The sequence below is a fragment of the Protopterus annectens genome, chromosome 3.part1, assembly GCF_019279795.1.
Source record: "Protopterus annectens isolate FY-2018-M chromosome 3.part1, PAN1.0, whole genome shotgun sequence".
In the NCBI taxonomy this organism is placed as follows: Eukaryota; Metazoa; Chordata; order Ceratodontiformes; family Protopteridae; genus Protopterus; species Protopterus annectens.
Window position 1 is genome coordinate 597,921,918 of NC_056732.1, and position 17,853 is coordinate 597,939,770.

Consider the following 17,853-nt stretch of genomic DNA (forward strand, 5'->3'; position numbering starts at 1 on the left):
AGTCATCCCATGCAAAGCTGGTAGATCTTTCAATCATTTCATCCAGTGTTGATGTATATTAGACCTCCTTAGAATGACACCAATAATTAAGCCAATAGCTAAAGTCAATTACATTTTGTTTGCACTGTGTCATCCTTCTTAATGATGACCAGTTGCTTTTTAGGGTTACTATCACACCAGCCTCAGATGGATATTATATAAGCATCTTTTATATCTCTCATCATATGATATATTATTCATTATCATCCCTCTTTGCAGCCTTTTAATGTGGCCACAAATTTCCTCAACTCTGTTGCTATCTACTTATGTATAGTAGTTAATGCAGAGGATTAAGGCTATGAGCTGTTAACATGCTGCTTTTTGTAGTTCAGGGTTTGATTTCCTCAGGCTCCATTTAACTATGTTGTGACTAAGAGCAAGTCACATAACCAAATAGTGGTCCCTGTTAACATATACAGTTAAATAAATATACTAAATATGTTATTCCTAGTTTGAGAACTATTGATGTTTGCCACCTCTTTTGTAATTCCATTAACCTTTTCTACTTTGTTACATTTTCTATCCCTCAAATTTAAAGACAAAATGAGGTAGTTATTCCTGTTGAGGTAAGAAGACTTTCTATTCTCCATCTGCTGAGTCTCACCTTAAGGCATCCTTAGGTAGTTTACCAACTTGCCAGATGTAGAAGTATATCTTCCCAGGGATCATGCTGGAAACACAATTCTGCTCATTAGTTCAACCACTACAGCACAGAATCACTCCTTCCTATGAGTTTATAATTATATAGAGGATTATATAACCAGTATGTTTTCTTTTCACAAAGTGGATACAAGAAATGCATTTCAAGAGCAAAGATTTACACCTTTATTTGAATTTCTAGAATCCATTGCAAGAACTCCTAACAAATGGTTATGATATCTCAGTCCAGTCACTAGAGCACATTGACACTTCTTCCTTTGGTTTTGTAATTTGTATTAAGGTTTATGACCAACACTATTTTAATGACTAACTTGTTATAGATTCGTAAAATACACACAAGAAAGGAAATTCAAGAGTGAAGGTTTTACATCCTGAGATGAATTTCTGCAATCCATTTCAAGAGCTCATAACTGTTTATGATCAGAGACCCTATCAGAAGTCTTTGCAATGCTTGAAGAGATTTAGCTGCCCTGTTGTACTACTGGTTAAAATACACAAATGAATGAAGTATAGCAGTCTCACAGAGTGAAGTTCATAAAAGCTTTTTAAGTTCATGATTGATGAGAGATGCATTTCAGTTGTGGTTGCCATCTATTTAGTGAAGTATGTTCCAGCTTTCAAAGCTGTTAGTAGGTTTCTGACAGAATTGTGGTGACTGCTGTTTGTCACAGTGCAAGAATGGCTTAATCACACATTAATCTCATAGTACCAAGCTTGCTATGGGCAATTCTTACACATGGACTTTGCTATAACAAGACATAGCTTTCAACTTCTTTGCTCAAGAATCAGGGACAGAGACAAAATAATGGAGAAGGGCCCAATAGCCCAAAATCAGACACTATCATTTTTGAATATTATTCAAATTGTCTTAAAAGCTAATAGAATGCTAGGATTTGTATCAACATACATTTTTGAACAACAAGAATTGCAAGACTCTAATATCTAGCATTATTGACTGAATGTAGTCCTTAGTGATTTACCATAAAGTCAAACATTTTACAAAGGACAGGGCTAAAAGCCAGCACATTTTGCGAAATCAGAGAAATTTTGCTAGCTATGGGACTTTTTTTTAGTTTTGGAGCACAAACACAAAGCCTCATGTAGAACAGTCATATAACAAATCAGGAAATGTTCAAACAAATGAATAATGCAATAATTCCAATATATATTGTTTAAGTGTTGAGCTCTAACAGTGTTTATAACTTTACAGTCTCCCCCAGTTTCTCCTAATGAAAATATACATCAAATAGTTTAAATAAAAATGCCACTTAACAGCTTTCATACTTTGAAAAAAGTCACAAAATACAAACCAGAACAAAAAAACAAAGGAAACCAGATGAAGTAGCTGGATTGGACCCACTCCAACATTTGCACAGTTGTAAATACATGACTCAGTTGTAGAAATACAAAATCCACTTTATTCACTTCAGAAAAGATAAATCCACATAAAAATTGCCAAGAATACACGCTTTTGTCTAGGAAATCTAGACTTCATCATATACTTTGTCATAAATAGATACTTCCCTTTTATACAAACTCAACAGGAAGTGACAAAATAGTAAAACAATTAAAACAATTATGTCATTAAAGGCACAATTTTAACAGTCTTCTATTGAATGCAAGCAAGTAGTAACTTACTTATACATAAACCACAACCCCCTAAATAAATATTTTCAAGATAACAATGTATATTAAATATGTAAAATAATGTATATATGTGTAAAATATATGCTATTGTAAAAATAGATGTCATTTAAAAAGTAGATGTCATTTAAAAATTGTTAAAAATAACTATAATATAATCTTGTTACTATTTTTGCAATAAATATTATTATATTAAAAGATATATTAATAAATAATCCAAATTATTAAAATGAATATTGTTACTGGGGAGATAGATTTACCTCTCTAATGCCTTTAATTTCAAAATAGGGTTAATGGTAATATGTTCATTAAGACCTGGCCAGTTCCCAGCGTTTAGCCTTAACTGCCAGTATAATTCTCTTTTTTCCAGCAATAATGACCATGCACCTTCTCTTATCTCAATACTAATATTATCTATAATAAAAAATTTAAACTTATGATCAGTGTTCTCTATTAAGTGCTTACTAAGGGCATTGGTCTCTTTTTATTTTTTATATCATATAGATGTTCGTTATCAGTCTTGCCTATGTAATAGCAATAAATCACCTTCTCTGAATTACAATTATATTTCTGGTTAATCCTAATTTCCACTTTATTGATGTCAAATGTGTTACCCTCTTTTATGTATCTACAGTAATCACATCTGCCACATTTGTTCATGGAACCTGGCCTGTAGTTAGAATACATATTACTACTCTCAGATATATTTTTAGGTACTTGCCTTTTCTATACACTATAATAGGTTGTAATCCTATTAGTGATCTCATGTTCTTGTCATGTCTCAGAATGGAACAATTTTTTACTAGAATGTCTCTTAGCATATGACTATATTGCGTATATACAGTAATAAAAGAAGTCTTAAGATATCTGCTTTCTTTGATAGTACTACTATCGTGGTTATTAATAGATGGAGCATTATTAATAACATCACATGAAAGTAGGGGTAAATAAAAAACCTGGTCTCTCTTACTGACAACCTCAATCATAATGCCACTAACAAATTTAAAAGGATAACCTTTTTTTGAAACATATGTTTCAGGTTGTCACATTCATCCAAAAATTCATCCATACCAGACACCATATGTGCTGCACGTACGAACTGGCCCTTAACAATTGCCTTATTTTATTTTACTGGGTGTGTACTGGAAAAATGCAGTAATGATTTCAAGTACATGATTTTTCTAAAGATCTTTGAAACAAACTTCTCTTTTTGGTAATCTTTAACCAATAAGATATCTAAAAAGGAAATCTTATTAAGATCACTAGTGTGGGTAAACTTTAAAAATTCTGTATTAGTTCCAATGTAAGCAATAAAATCATCAATAACATCAACAGGTCCATCCCATAAAACAAACATCTCATCCAAAAACCTAGTATAAAACTTAATATACCTAAAATAACATGAGGGAAATAAGAATTTTTTTCTCCCATTGCCTAACTACAATGTTGGCATAACACCACATGCAGAACCCATGGCAACCCCTTCTTGATGCAAATACATTTCTTTGTTGAACAGTATAAAATTATTTTTAAGGACTATGTCCATCAATTGCATAAAAACTAAAACATCAAAGTGTGAAATACCTTTTTCATAAAGAAAATCTGTGAACCACTCTAACCCCGTGACATGGGGTATGACTGAATAAAGGTCCTTGATAGCAATAGTTATAAAAACATAAGTGTCCTTAAAAGGTATTTTATCTATAGCTTCTAAAATTTCCATGAGTCTTTACAAATGTATGTCTCATTGAAAATATATTCCTTTAACTTGTTATCTAAATATTTTGCCATGTGATGGGTAATGGAACCCTTGGAGTCAGCAATGGGTTGCATGGGTGGTTGAGTCAGGTTTTTGTGCAATTTCGGTAAATTGAACATGACAGATACTTTGGGGTAGGGAACAGATAAATAATTAAGAACATCTATAGATATTGAACCCTCTATAAAAAGGTCCTGGAGTTCATTCCTTATGTGATTATAGGAAACATTTAGTTCATTTACAGATGATTTTATATAAGCTTTTCTTTCTTGGATAAATATCATTTTCTTATTGTAATCCTCATAATCCATCAAGACTATCCCTCCCCCTTTGTCAGGTTTCATAATTCTAATAGTGTGGGAAAATGGTTTTATTTTTTCCATCACCTTTTTCTCCTTCAAATCAAAATTTCTATTGGAAAACTTACATATGTCCAATTCACATATGTTCTCAAACAGTTGGACAATAGGGTGAAGTGGTGGATTGTTTTAATTGTTTTAATATTTTGTCACTTCCTGTTGAGTTTGTATAAAAGGGAAGTATCTATTTATGTCAAACTCTCTGATGAAGTCTAGATTTCCTAGATGAAAGCGCTTATCCTTGGCAACTTTTATGTGGATTTATCTTTTCTGAAGTTAATAAAGTGGATTTTGTACTTCTACAACTGAGTTGTGTATTTACAACTGTGCAACTGTTGGAGTGGGTCAAATCCAGCTACTTCATCTGGTTTCCTTAGCTTTCATACTTTGCTAACAAAAACAAATTCTGTGTTCCAGTTACTTATTATCTTCTGATACTTAAATGCTAGAAATAAATGTTGTATATCAAAAGTTCAGCTCAGTTAGACAATCTTAAAATTCAATCAAGCATTAAACTGTTTAAATCAGATTTGAAGCTTTCATGCATTGCTGACAAATTATGTGCTACAATTATTTGTTTCATTGGATATGAAGACTGACAGAAAATGTCATATAACAAAAACAAACATTTTGTGAGGTCCACAGTTCAGAAAGAATACTAAATGAAAAAGAAAAAGGTACATCAATGAATTAAATTGTAAATGTACTATAACATTAGTCATGTTATATGAAATTTTTTCGATGTATAGAGTGTTTTTCCACCTCTTCCACTGTTATAGGCCTAGCATCAATGTCAGAGCCATCTGCCATATAGCCTCATGATGCATTATTACAAATTTCCTTTTTTTGCTTTGTTTAGGTCCTGCAATATGCAGAATATATTTTGTTATTAAACCAGAGCATGAAAGGGGCTCCTGTCTCAGATATTATAAGATATTTTATGCATCCATCCCTGCATTATTCTGCTCAAGTTTCTCTGTTGACTTCTTTGCTCACTGTGGTTGGGGGTAGGCTTTTAAGTGGAAATATAATCAGTGTGTTGGTTGTTCCCTTTTGCAGCAGAGCTAGTTAGAGCACTTTTGCACAATCCATGCTATATGCTGCCCAAACTTTACTTGCCCACATTTCAGAAGAATTGCCATTATAAGTTCTTCATATTCAACGTTTTCTCTGACCACGTTAGAGTGGAGATTTTGGGTTTATTGGAAAGACTTTATACATGTCTTGTATTGTATTGTTTTTCCCTGAAGCTTCTGCAATTGCTTTTCCACATACGTTTTTGGATCACTTCCTTCTGCTAACTCAGTTAATCCAAATATTCTTAATTTTTTTAAGTTGGGAATTTTCAGCATACTCAGTTTTCCAATTAAAATCCTTTGCTGCAGTCTATCTCTCATAATGTATTTTCATGTGTTTCATGCTTGCTGACAGCAAGTTCATCCTGGGAAAGTGAAACAATATGGCTGCTAAGCAGGAATTCCAGTTTGTCTAGTTTCTTTCTAATGTAGTATCCTGCAGTTGTTATAATGGTTGTTTCGAGCTGAATGAGGAATGTGTTATATCTGTGATTCCACTTATTTATATTTAGGATATAAAGAAACTCTAGTCCTCTCAGCCCCTGTGCTTTCTGTACTTTATCAGCTCATTTCTTTTCCTTCCACTTACAGGATAAAAAGAACGTGATTAACTTAAATTCCTTCATCTTCTTAATTCTGTAAGTTCTGAGTCATCCAAAAATCTCGACAGATTTAAAGATAATATGCACACTAGCAAAAACTAAAATATACTACTGGCATAATATTTTCTTGTTTTGTTTGCTGCTAATCAATCAATTGGCTGCTAATGTAAATAAATGTGGATTCTTATGGCTTTATAACAAATAAAACAGTCTCCATGGTCCCATTTACACAGACAATGTGCTCTGCTCCTGTGGATTCATGTGTAGGAAGTTGCATGTCTTTTGTCTATACAGTGACATCATCTCAGGCTTGGAAGTATTTCTTTCCTAGTCAGTGAAACATATTTTGATACAAGCACTGTGATTTTTCATCTTATATTAACACTGTGGAATTTATTGAAGAAGGCATTTTTTATGTTTAACTGTTTTCCATTTCTGAAGTATAAGTTCAAGTATCATGAAAGCCCAAAATAATGGGGGGCAGGGGGGGTGCAAAATTGCAAAATCGTGGACAGTATTTAATTATTACTACAAACCAATTAAAAAGTTAATCCCACAGGTCATCCCTTTGCTTGTAGATAAATCTCACAACTTATTTCCTCAAGAATTCTGGACAACGCTATAAGTAATGGGGGAGGGGGTAAAGAGTGCCAAAATCGCAAACAAGTTTTAAATATAGGTTCATAGGTTCATAGTTAATTACTAGGCTAGCTGCTTTCACAGGCCATTTTAAGCCTAGAAAATTTCATTTTTGTACTCAAATGAACCTTTCCCATTTGGTTAGAGACTGGCCTTACCTATCACATTGTCAATAATTAAATACTACCCCTAATGAGAATAACTGGGATAATAACATAGATAATTTGAGGGGACCCATGCATGAGCTAAAGAATTTAGGAGCTGTTTCTGTTCATTCATAGTACAGTGGGCAATTCTGGGGTAAAATTTCAGTTTCCCATTCATAGATCCAAGTTGCGTTTGAATATGGATAGGGATGAATTTTGTTTTATGTCAATGGGAAGTCTGTTCCAGAGCAGTGGTATCTTCTTCTTCAGAATATACCATTTGATGATATTGCAGAACAGCTTTAGATCCCTAGACTGAGTGTTTCTGATGTCATTTAAATTACTGAAGTGCAGCAAATCCATCATTAATGGGTCTGAGATGACTTGTATGCCAGACGCTGGTCACCTCATAACAGACTGTAGAATGCAAGAATATAGTTTATCTATACTTGGATATCACTCTTAATTCATTTAGAAAGTTAAAAAAATATATGTTTTGCATCATCATGCATTTTGTGAACAATGAGAGGTACAAAACTCTAATATCAAGTATTATTGACTGACTGTAATCCTCTGGCATTGCAACATTAAGCTGAAGGGCATGATGACGTGAAGTGAGGAAGACCTGCAGTTGGACGTTTGATGGTTAATAATTTTTGGAAATGTTCAAAAAGAACAAAACAGAAAAAAAAAGAAAAAAGAAGCAACACAGATCCAAAAGATGGAAAGTTCATATTGCTGTATCACAAAAATAAATCATGTTCCAGATAACCCTAAAAGCCATTGCATGTGATCTTTAATCCTCCCACTTATGGAATGGAATGTATCAAATATATTGATAGTAGGACTTGCAGATGACCTCCTTTGTTGCTTATTGGCAATGTCAGGGCAGAGCGGTAAGCCAAACCTTCCACCTTGCAGCCCTGCTGGGTCTATATTACCATATCAAATGGCAATAATTCCGAACACTCATATGACCGAATATTCACGAGAATGAACTGGTGTTTTTGGGGTTGTGGTACAGTGAGGATTGGAATATTTGCTCTTTCCTCACTGTAGTGCGACCTCGGAGTTGGAATATATATTTAGCGGGGGGATTGGGGACACAGCCCCCCACAATAGCAAGTTAGTTCTTGTGAATATTCGCTCATATGAGCATTTGTCATTATTACCATTCGATATAGTAATATACACCCACCCTGCTCACTAGTGCCTCCAGCCTTTATATTTTTAACTACCACAACTATCTACAATAGCACTGCTGTATCTAAGAAAATGGTACTTCCATGTCTTCCTAAAGTAGGAACTACAAATGCATTCTGCCAATAATATCCCCAGTGTAGTGTTTTATTGGTCAAAGACACTAACCACAAGGACAAGCATGGAAGAAAACAAGCAAGGAACATTTATTCTGTTTCTTGCTGTTCTTTACTGGCATAGCTTTACTATTATTCTCACAGGGAGCAAAGTGCAAGACATTATTATTAATCAATGTCATGCCATTTCAAGTTGAGCAAGACATCGACAACAGATTACTAATTAGGCATAACCATTGCTATTACCATTATACAATACCTGACCCGGACTGCACCAGAAGTGATTAACCTTGTTGCCTCACAAAATGAATGGTCACATTCCTTAATCCACTTCTACCATCTACTAGCTTGCAATAGCTTATTTAGAGGATGCAGTGCAGTTGACATATCTAGCAAAAGCATTGGATAATAGTGCACAGTCTTTAATATGCATATGGTCCATTCAAAATATTGTGGTCATGCACCCTTTAGTGTAGCCTGAGTTTTGTCTTGGCACTTATGTCATCCTTGGTCATCTGTAAAGTGCCCACAGTGCATGACATTTGTATATAAGAGCTTGCATTTATCTCATGTAGATATTAGCCCATAGGCTTTCAGTTTTTAATGGACACTTTTAAGGTTTTCTAATGCTTATCTGAAGGTCCAGTTATGATGATATCATGAAGATAACACTGGTTCTGGCCACTCCGTGGAGGACATGATCCATTGCCTGTTGTCTCATACCTAATGCAAAAGTTACTCCAGACATCAATTTTTTTTACAATAGTAGATGTCCTTGGTTCTTTTGATTGTAAGGAACACCATTGAATCTTTTTTCCATTTTCATCTGCAGGTAGGCATCAGAAGCATAGCTAGGATAGGGTGATGCGGCAACTACCCCTGGCACATTGTGGGAGTGGGGGCACAATCAGTAGATCAGTTGTTGTTGTTTATTTAATTTGTTTTGTTTTTCTTTTAAGTTTCTCTCATAACATAATCATGTCCAGCAGTAGAGAGTAAGGGTATTAGGATATAGCACTCCTTCGGGAAAAAGGAGTGATGGACAGTAGAAGTCAAATTAGCTGCTTTTTATTTTTCCCTCACACAGAGCATGAAAGTGTAGATGTAGGACATTAGCACCTGACATGCCTAATTTATTTTAAAATCCCTATGGAGTCAGGCCATGCCATTTTTCTTTACTGCAGTAACGTCTGGAGTTATGCATTGATTCAGGCCTATTCAAAAAAGCATTCTATCTGCACTCTGTTGCTCCAACTCCTTGGCAACACATGACCAGCTAGCATAAGGTACTACACATACATTGCACAACCATGGAGGCACATTTTCTTTATGCACAGTTTTACCTGAAATGTGCTGCAGAGTACCAATGCCACATTCAAAAACTAGAGAAATATTCCTCAATATCAGTTTCAAAATTCCTTTAGTAGTTGTCAGCACAGCAGGCCATGCTCAAAGGTACTCTCCCTCTCTCCATTCAATACTCAGCTTTCTTAGCCACTTATGTCCACAAAATGGTGCAGAATTGTGCTGCATACCATTATACTCCACTATAACAGGCAGCACCCTAATAAGTGTAACTTTTTCTTCACAGTTATATTTTTGGAAGGATGGAAGATAGGTCCAGACATTCTTTATTGAGAAATGCTATACATTACAAAATCAGTAGACTCTATGTCCATTTTTTATTGTATGGCCATTTATTTTTGGTGTGAGCCAAATCACCTGCTTGTCTGTCTCGTTTATGCTATATAACTCTAGCAATTCAGTAGATCTTCACTGTCATTGTCAGAAACTTCTACAAAATTATGCAAACTCTTATTTACCATGTGACACATTTTATCTTTTGCCTTATGTTTACAATACAGTTACTGAATATGGCCTGCCTTCTGACATTATCTGTAATCTTCACTTCTATATTTACATTGAGAAAAAACAATGAGACCTATACTTACAATGACAGCATGGCTTTGGATTTGTCCTTTTTACTTCTGCCATTTTGTTTACATAACCATTTTTAACTCCACCTTGAAACTCAAAACAGTGTCTAACTGAAGTTACGACTGAAACTGGAATTGTCACTGCTTATTTAAATACTAAATCTGCCTCAGTTGACAGTCTCTTTTGAATTTCTTCCTGCAGAATTTTTTATTTTTTTTTAATTAATGAATTTATTTATTTATTTATTTACCAGGTTAGTCCCACTAAGATAGTAACTTCTTTTGAGAGAAAACTCAAGGCAGTGTTTATATTACCAGGGGAAATTTGGTCAGGGCATCAGGGAACTTCCCCTACTCTTACGAATTGGGGGAAGGCTTTGAATGTTACACATCCTAACTTCCTGTTTCCTGTCCAGGCATGGAGGCAGCCAGGAGGAACAGGGAGAAAACATGTCTGATTCATCTTTTGCTGAAATGGAGTTAACATTGCTGAAAATGTAATTGAAATGGTAGAATTTCTACCAGAGTGTCTTTTTCTGATGATGTGTGTGCAGAAAAAAACAGTAACATTAGAGGAAAAGGAGATTATAGTTGTAACAGAGATGGATTCAGTGGAAAACTTCCAGAGGAGATTGTTTGAAAGAGTCATAGTTATCTCTGAAAAATGCATAATTACAACTCTTCAATTGTCGAGTGGGTTGTGCGATGATTATTTGGAAGAAATGGTAAACCAAAGTTAATCAGAAAGTGAAGCAGGAATTTCATGGAGTTACATCATGGAAGAAAATAGAAGAAAAAGTTCCAGAGATAAAAATGTATCCACAAACCACTGAAGGAGTTGCAAAGAAGAAAGAAGAAATAAAAGAAACAAAAAAGAAGTATACAGTACATTTGAGCAGTAAAAAAGAAGCAAGTTTGGACAGATAGGTTCATAGGTTCATACTAGGCTATCTGCCCTAGGGCATTTATAAGCCTAGCCAGAGTGTGTTTGGCTTTCGCCACCCATTTTAAATTAATTTTGCTATGCCCTTTTTCGAGGTTAGTATACAGTGCCTCTGTCTAACAGTGACACAGAAGTGATACCCGGGGTAAACCTACGATCTCCCATCCACTCATCAAGATTCCTCTTGAAGAGAGTCAATGAGAGACTCTACCTAACCTGGACTGGGATTTTATTCCAGAGTGAAGGGAGCCTCTGGGTTATGAATCTGTCCCTCCAGCATGTCCTATTTATTTCAGTGCTGAGGTTCAAGTCTCTCGAGCACGTAGCTCGATGGGATTTGGATTTTCTGAGGTGCAGCATGTCCATTAATTCCGGGTTGGACATGGCTTTATACATCAGGCACAGATCGCCTCTGAGCAGGCGGTATGCCACTGAGTAGAGCTGGAGTTTCTTTATCCGGGCAGCATATGGCATCTGTTTGAGCCGTTTGATCCTCTTGGTGAGGTACTTTTGGGGTCTTTCCAGATGCTGCAGGTGTCTGGTAAGGTACATCACAAAAGAGGCATTTTACTCAATTATGGGCCTGATGAGGGATGAGTAAAGAGGCATGATGACTTCCCCTGATCTAGATGTGAATCCCTTGACGATTAGGTGGGCTATATAAAATGTTTTTCTAACCACTTTGGCCACGTGGTTGTCAAATGAGAGATTGCTATCAACTTGGGTCCCCAGGTCCCTAATTACTTCTTCTGTACTTAATGGATTACCACCTATGGGGTAATTTGTGGGTACTTTGTTTTTGCCAAAGGGGATGACTATACACTTTTTGGCGTTTAGCTTGAGGCCATGGCTCTGGCACCAGTTGTCTGTTTCTATGAGGTCCTTTTGGAGGATGCTTGTGTCAGCTGGAGAGTCAATTATGGTGCCCAGTTTGCAGTCATCTGCGAACTTGGTCAGCCACAGTCCTTCCATGTTGGCCTGTACCTCCGAGAAATATATACCGAACAAGAGAGGTCCCAGGACTGAGCCTTGTGGGATGCCACTTGTAATTGGTTTGGAGTCTAACATGGCTCCAGCAAATCTAACCATGTGGGTTCTGTCCTTGAGCCAGTTTGCAACCCATCTAGTGACATAGGGGTTTATATTTAAGCTGGTGAGCTTATCTATAATGCCCGAGTGGGGTATTGTATCGAAGGCTTTTGCGAGGTCCAGGTAGGCTGTGTGGACCACCTTCCCTTCGTCAATGGCCTTGGTGACTGTTTCAAAGAAATCAACCAGGTTTAAGAGGCAGGATCTGCCCTTAACAAAGCCGAACTGGGTAGGATCCAGTGTCTGTAGGTTCCCAATATCTTTATTTATGATGTCCATGATGATCCTTTCCATAGCTTTGCAGACCAAGCTAGTCAGGCTTATGGGGCGATAGTTTCCAGGATCTGTTGAGGCACCACCTTTGTGGAGGGGGACCACTGTTGCTGTACGCCACTCTTTGGGTACATATCCTGTAGTAAGGCTGAGATTGAACAGTAGTTTTATGTTTGGGTTTAGCTCTTCTTGGAGTTCATGTAGGATGCAGCCCGGGACACCATCTAGTCCCATTGATGCTGTGTTTTTTGCTTTGGAAAGGGCGGCTCTTACCTGAGCATCTGAGATGTCAGGGGGGCAGCACTCTGCTGGGATAGATATTTGCCCTTTTGGTGGGGAAGGACGGGAGAAGTTTGCGCTGAACCTGTCAGCTAGGATGTTGGCAATGTCTGTGGGTTTGGTGTATTTTTGTCATTTTGGACTAATTCTGAGCATATATGGGTATTCCCACCCAGGTTCCTAACATAACTAAAGAAAGCCTTGTGATTATCCTTAGTGTCCTGTGCAATTTTTCTCTCAAAGCTGGCCTTAGACGATTTTATGAGTGCCCGTAGTTTTTTGCTAATACTGATCAGAGATGCCTTCCCTTTTTGGGATTTTGCTCTATCATGTAGTAGCTTCCTCCTTCTATTGTATAGTTTGGTTATGGCTGGGGTCCACCAGACAGGACGTCTGCCTTTGGAGGATTGGGTCTTGGTTTTATTTGGGATTGCATGATCCATGCATTCCTGAAGGTGTTCATAGAATGCATTTATAAAGGATTCTCAGGTCTGGGACGTATTTTCCACAGGCCCGGAGGCTTTGAAGGATTCCACCGCGGTTTTGAGGAGTGTGAAATTTGCTTTAGAGAAGTTTTTCACTGTGGTTTTCTGGGAAGGGGGTGGGGTCGGGATGTGAATATCCAGTGAGATTAGTTTATGGTCTGATCTTACCAGTGAGGGATACACTTCTGGTCTGGCGCATAGAGTCCCCATGTTGGTGATGATCGTCCAGTATGTTTTCCCCTCTTGTGGGAGTGGTAACAAGTTGTTCCATAGCATTTGAGTTTATAAATTCTAGAAACCTTTGGGCTAGGGTGTTGGAGCTAGAGTAATGCTCCCAGTCTATGTTTGGGTAGTTGAAGTCACCCAATATAATGGTGTTTGGAGAGACCTTCATATTTTCCAGGGTTCTCAGGAAGGCCGAGTGGGGTTCCTGGGTTTGGGAGGATGGTATGCAGCAGGCTATAAACTGGAAGGCAGTTTTACCCACTGTTAGTTGTACATGGATAATCTCTGATGCTTCATGCTGTGCCACTAACCTGGAGGTGTGGGTATCTTTGACGAATATTGATACTCCCCCTCCTTTTGTGGTTCGGTCCAAGTTTTGGGGCCAAAAAGCATGGTATGAGGTATAACCTGGTAGTGCTGGGGTGCTCTCGGGAGCCTTGAACCAGGTTTCTGTTACTGCACAGATATCGATGTTCTCCATGCTAAGGAGAGTTTTGAGTGTGTCCATCTTGAGGTTTTGACTTCTGGCATTGAGTAGCATTACTCTTAGTTTCTTATCCCTTGTGATACCTATGGAGGTGGGTTTGTCTTTTGAGCCTTGCCTAAAAAAGGCACTATGGAGGTAGCAAGAGCCTTTGCCAAAATCCGAAAGCCCAGGGGTGACAGGTGCCTAGCGAAGCATTGTGGCTTGTCGAGCATGTCATCCCAGGCTAACAGGCACTGGATCTCCTTTGAATGACACCAATACTTAAGCCAATTGTTGAAATTGATCATCTTGTCTTCATATTGTGGCATCATTCTTGGTGAGGGTAAGATGCTACTCAAGGTCAGGGACATACCGGCCTGGGCTACATGCTCAGAGAGCTCCTCTATGTCTCTTTTCATGTAGTCCAGGGAGGTACATCTCAGGTCATTCACACCAGCATGGACAATGACTGAGTCATATTTGTACTTGCCTTGGAGTGACCTGAGCGCTTGTGTTATGTGGCGGAACCTAGCACCCGACAGGCAGCTCACCGTGACCTTCTCCTTGTTCAGCCTGGTGAGCGGGATGTCAGTGTGCCTGACGATAGAGTCACCTATTACAAGTGTGTCAGGTGTGTTGTTTAGCCTTAAGGGCTGTGACTGTTCGGCACACTGGCTTTGTGAGCTATGTGTTGCACGTGTTTTGTTTTGGGGTAGCGGTTGCTTGGGTGTCTGCTTTGGAGGTCTCTGCTGCTTAGGCAGATTTTTATTTAGAGCCTCCGAGTATGTTTTTGTGTGTTTATGTGTTTGGTTTGCTGTCGTGGTAGGTCTATGTGAGACTGGAATTGTAGTGAGTGTGGTTTCCTTCTCCTCCTGACTGGTTATGCCAGTACTGAGTTGAGAGAGCTTAGCCTCCAGTTTGGCTATATGGTTGCATCTCTCACATGTGTTGGAATTTGTTGGGAGGAGGAGAGGGTTGTCTGTGTACATGAGGCAGTTGTAACATTGCCTCAAGATTCCCAGATTCACCAGCTGGACCGGAGAGGAGATTGACAATTGACCTTTGGACATGCTAGAATAGTATTGGGAATTCCTTTATAATTGAAATAAAGGGCCAATGGGGAAAAAGGTACTCAAGGGGAGTTTGTGAGGGTGTAGTGCTTTTAATTTTTTAGTGCTGACTTATATAATTGCTTTAGTGAGCAAGCGCCAGTTAACTTAAATGCAATGTGTTACAGGTAACTTAAATGCAAAAACGACAAACAGTAACTTTCTTTCAAGTGAAACAAGGAAATAAGTACAGTAAGCAATGCAGATATCACTAGGGATCCACAGAAGCGCTGAAAAGCCACGTTTTAGGTGGAATTAGCGTTTCAGGAAAATAACCAGCAAACAAACAACAAGCATACAAACTAAACTAGATTCAGCAGGCCTGGATCTAGTCTATGCTACAGCAAACAAGGTGTACCAATTTCAGTAAGAAACAGTTCAAATATGCAGGCACTATAAGCCTTTAACCAGAAATTCCCAGCTCAGAAGGGCAGAGTCCAGCCTCTCCTCCCACAAGAATGCAGACCACGAACCTTCTTAATGTAAAATAACTGGCCTGAAGCCCAAGTGCTTAAACCAGAACTAATACTTTTAGAATAACAGACACTGAGCCCTCAATTGGCAGTTCCCAACTTAGAAGGATGTAAGCTATCTGTCCTGCCACCACAGTGCAGGCCACAAACCTTCCTAATGTAAAACAACTGGTCTGAAGCCCAAGTGCTTAATCCAAAAGACTTAGAATGATAGGTACACTTTAATCAAGTTACTACCAAGCAGTAATAAATACAATTTAATAATTTAAAGAATTCCTGGATTAGTGTTGAAGTTATACAAACAAAGCTAGATTCAGCAGGCCTGGATCTAGTCTATGCTACAGCAAACAAGGTGTACCAATTTCAGTAAGAAGCAGTTCAAATATGCAGGCACTATAAGCCTTTAACCAGAAATTCCCAGCTCAGAAGGGCAGAGTCCAGCCTCTCCTCCCACAAGAGTGCAGACCAAGAACCCTCTTAATGTAAAATAACTGGCCTGAAGCCCAAGTGCTTAAACCAGAATTAATACACTTTTAGAATAACAGACACTGAGCCCTCAATCAGCAGTTCCCAACTTAGAAGGATGTAAGCTACCTGTTCTGCCACTACAGTGCAGACCACAAACCTTCTTAATGTAAAACAACTGGTCTGAAGCCCAAGTGCTTAAACTAAAAGGCTCAGAATGAGTTACACCAAGCAGTAATAAATACAATTGAGTACTTTTAAGATGACACAAAAGCAAAATAGAGTAGGAAGAAACACAAATACAGTAAAAGCAGATACATTTTTTTTTTTTTTTGAGTGAGCAAATGAGATGGGCCCAGGAGTTACAGGACAGAAACAAGTGCAAATGCAGGCCTTCAAATAAGAAAGTTGAGAGAGATGGAAGACCGCCCAAATGGCCAATAACTACAAATTTTGGGCCAGGACCCCTCCTTATGTGTTAGACAGGTTACCTAATGCTTACCACTCCCACTGATAAGCTAGAAGGCTTCCCTCCAACACAGAAAGGCTTGGGGGGCTCAGTAGTTTACAAACAGTCCTGGATACAGCAAATCTGTATATAGAACACTAATTACAGGAAAGGTAGGAAACAGGCTTACAATTTTTTTTTTCAGAAAAGTAGCAAAAACAGTAGTAAAAACAATTCACATGCAGTGCAAGCTGGCACACTTGAGTATGTAGCAATATTAGTCCACACACAGTTTGAAAAAATGTAATTAAATTAAAAAGGACTAAAAGCAAGTGCAGAAAGGGTTTATTAGGTAGAATGCGGTAAAGAGATGGGATAGAGGGAGTGTCCTAGATCAAATCTACAGTGGGGCGGGCACTACAAAAGCCACCAAATTTAAACTACAACCAAGAACAGGGAGGAGGGGTGGGGAAGGCAGTTTCAACAGAGATGTGAGGAATCAGAGTGCAAATTATAAAACCAAAACAATATATACTGATCTCTGTATATTTGCAGAACAGTAAGACAACAGATATCTAAGCAACAATTTAGCTCAATAATACAGAAAAATATACTCAGCTCTATATATTTGCAGATAGTCTTGTAAGGCTGTCTCTCAACACACAGGTTCCAGTTTAAAAGCAGGCTGTTATTGATATGAGATATGAGATTTAGGACTCTGTCATGCCACATCTGTGTGTCAATGCAAAAGAGGTAAGAGTATTTATTTTAATTAATAAAGAGACTTTTTGTGACTTTGCATTTGAGACTGGGCAGGCTATGGAATTTTTTTTGAGAGCATATGAACAAAAGAAAAAAATATTTATCCATGGTCTGAATATGCGGTGCAAGCTTTTTGCAGACAGACAAAAAACATGATTAACAAGCCTGTTTAGAACTGAAGTTGAAGTGGACAAACTGAAAGAACATTTGTTAACTGTATGTAAAGAAGTAATGGACTCTATAAAATTATATGATAAAAGAGGGCTATGGACTGGGGGATAGGAATGTGGAGTAAAACTGAAAATGGAAAATGATAATGTTATACATGTACCTAGTATTATTATTTGTGGTAACAGGGGTTTTGTGAAATACAGGGGTCAACCAAAGACTTGTTATTTTTGTGGAGAAAATGAACAATTAATCAATGAATGTGATAAAAAGGTGTTATTTGTGTGGCAAAAAAGGGAATAATTTAAAAAATGTGATTTAAAGTCCACAAAAATTGGCAATACTCATCATTCATGGCTAGAATGTGAAATGAATCTGCAAGAAAATGAAAATTAAGTTATACAGAAAAACAGATAGAAAAATATGTTATACAAGAAAATGTTACAAAAGAGGTGACTAATAAAAAGCTTATAAATGAAGTTAAAGAAATT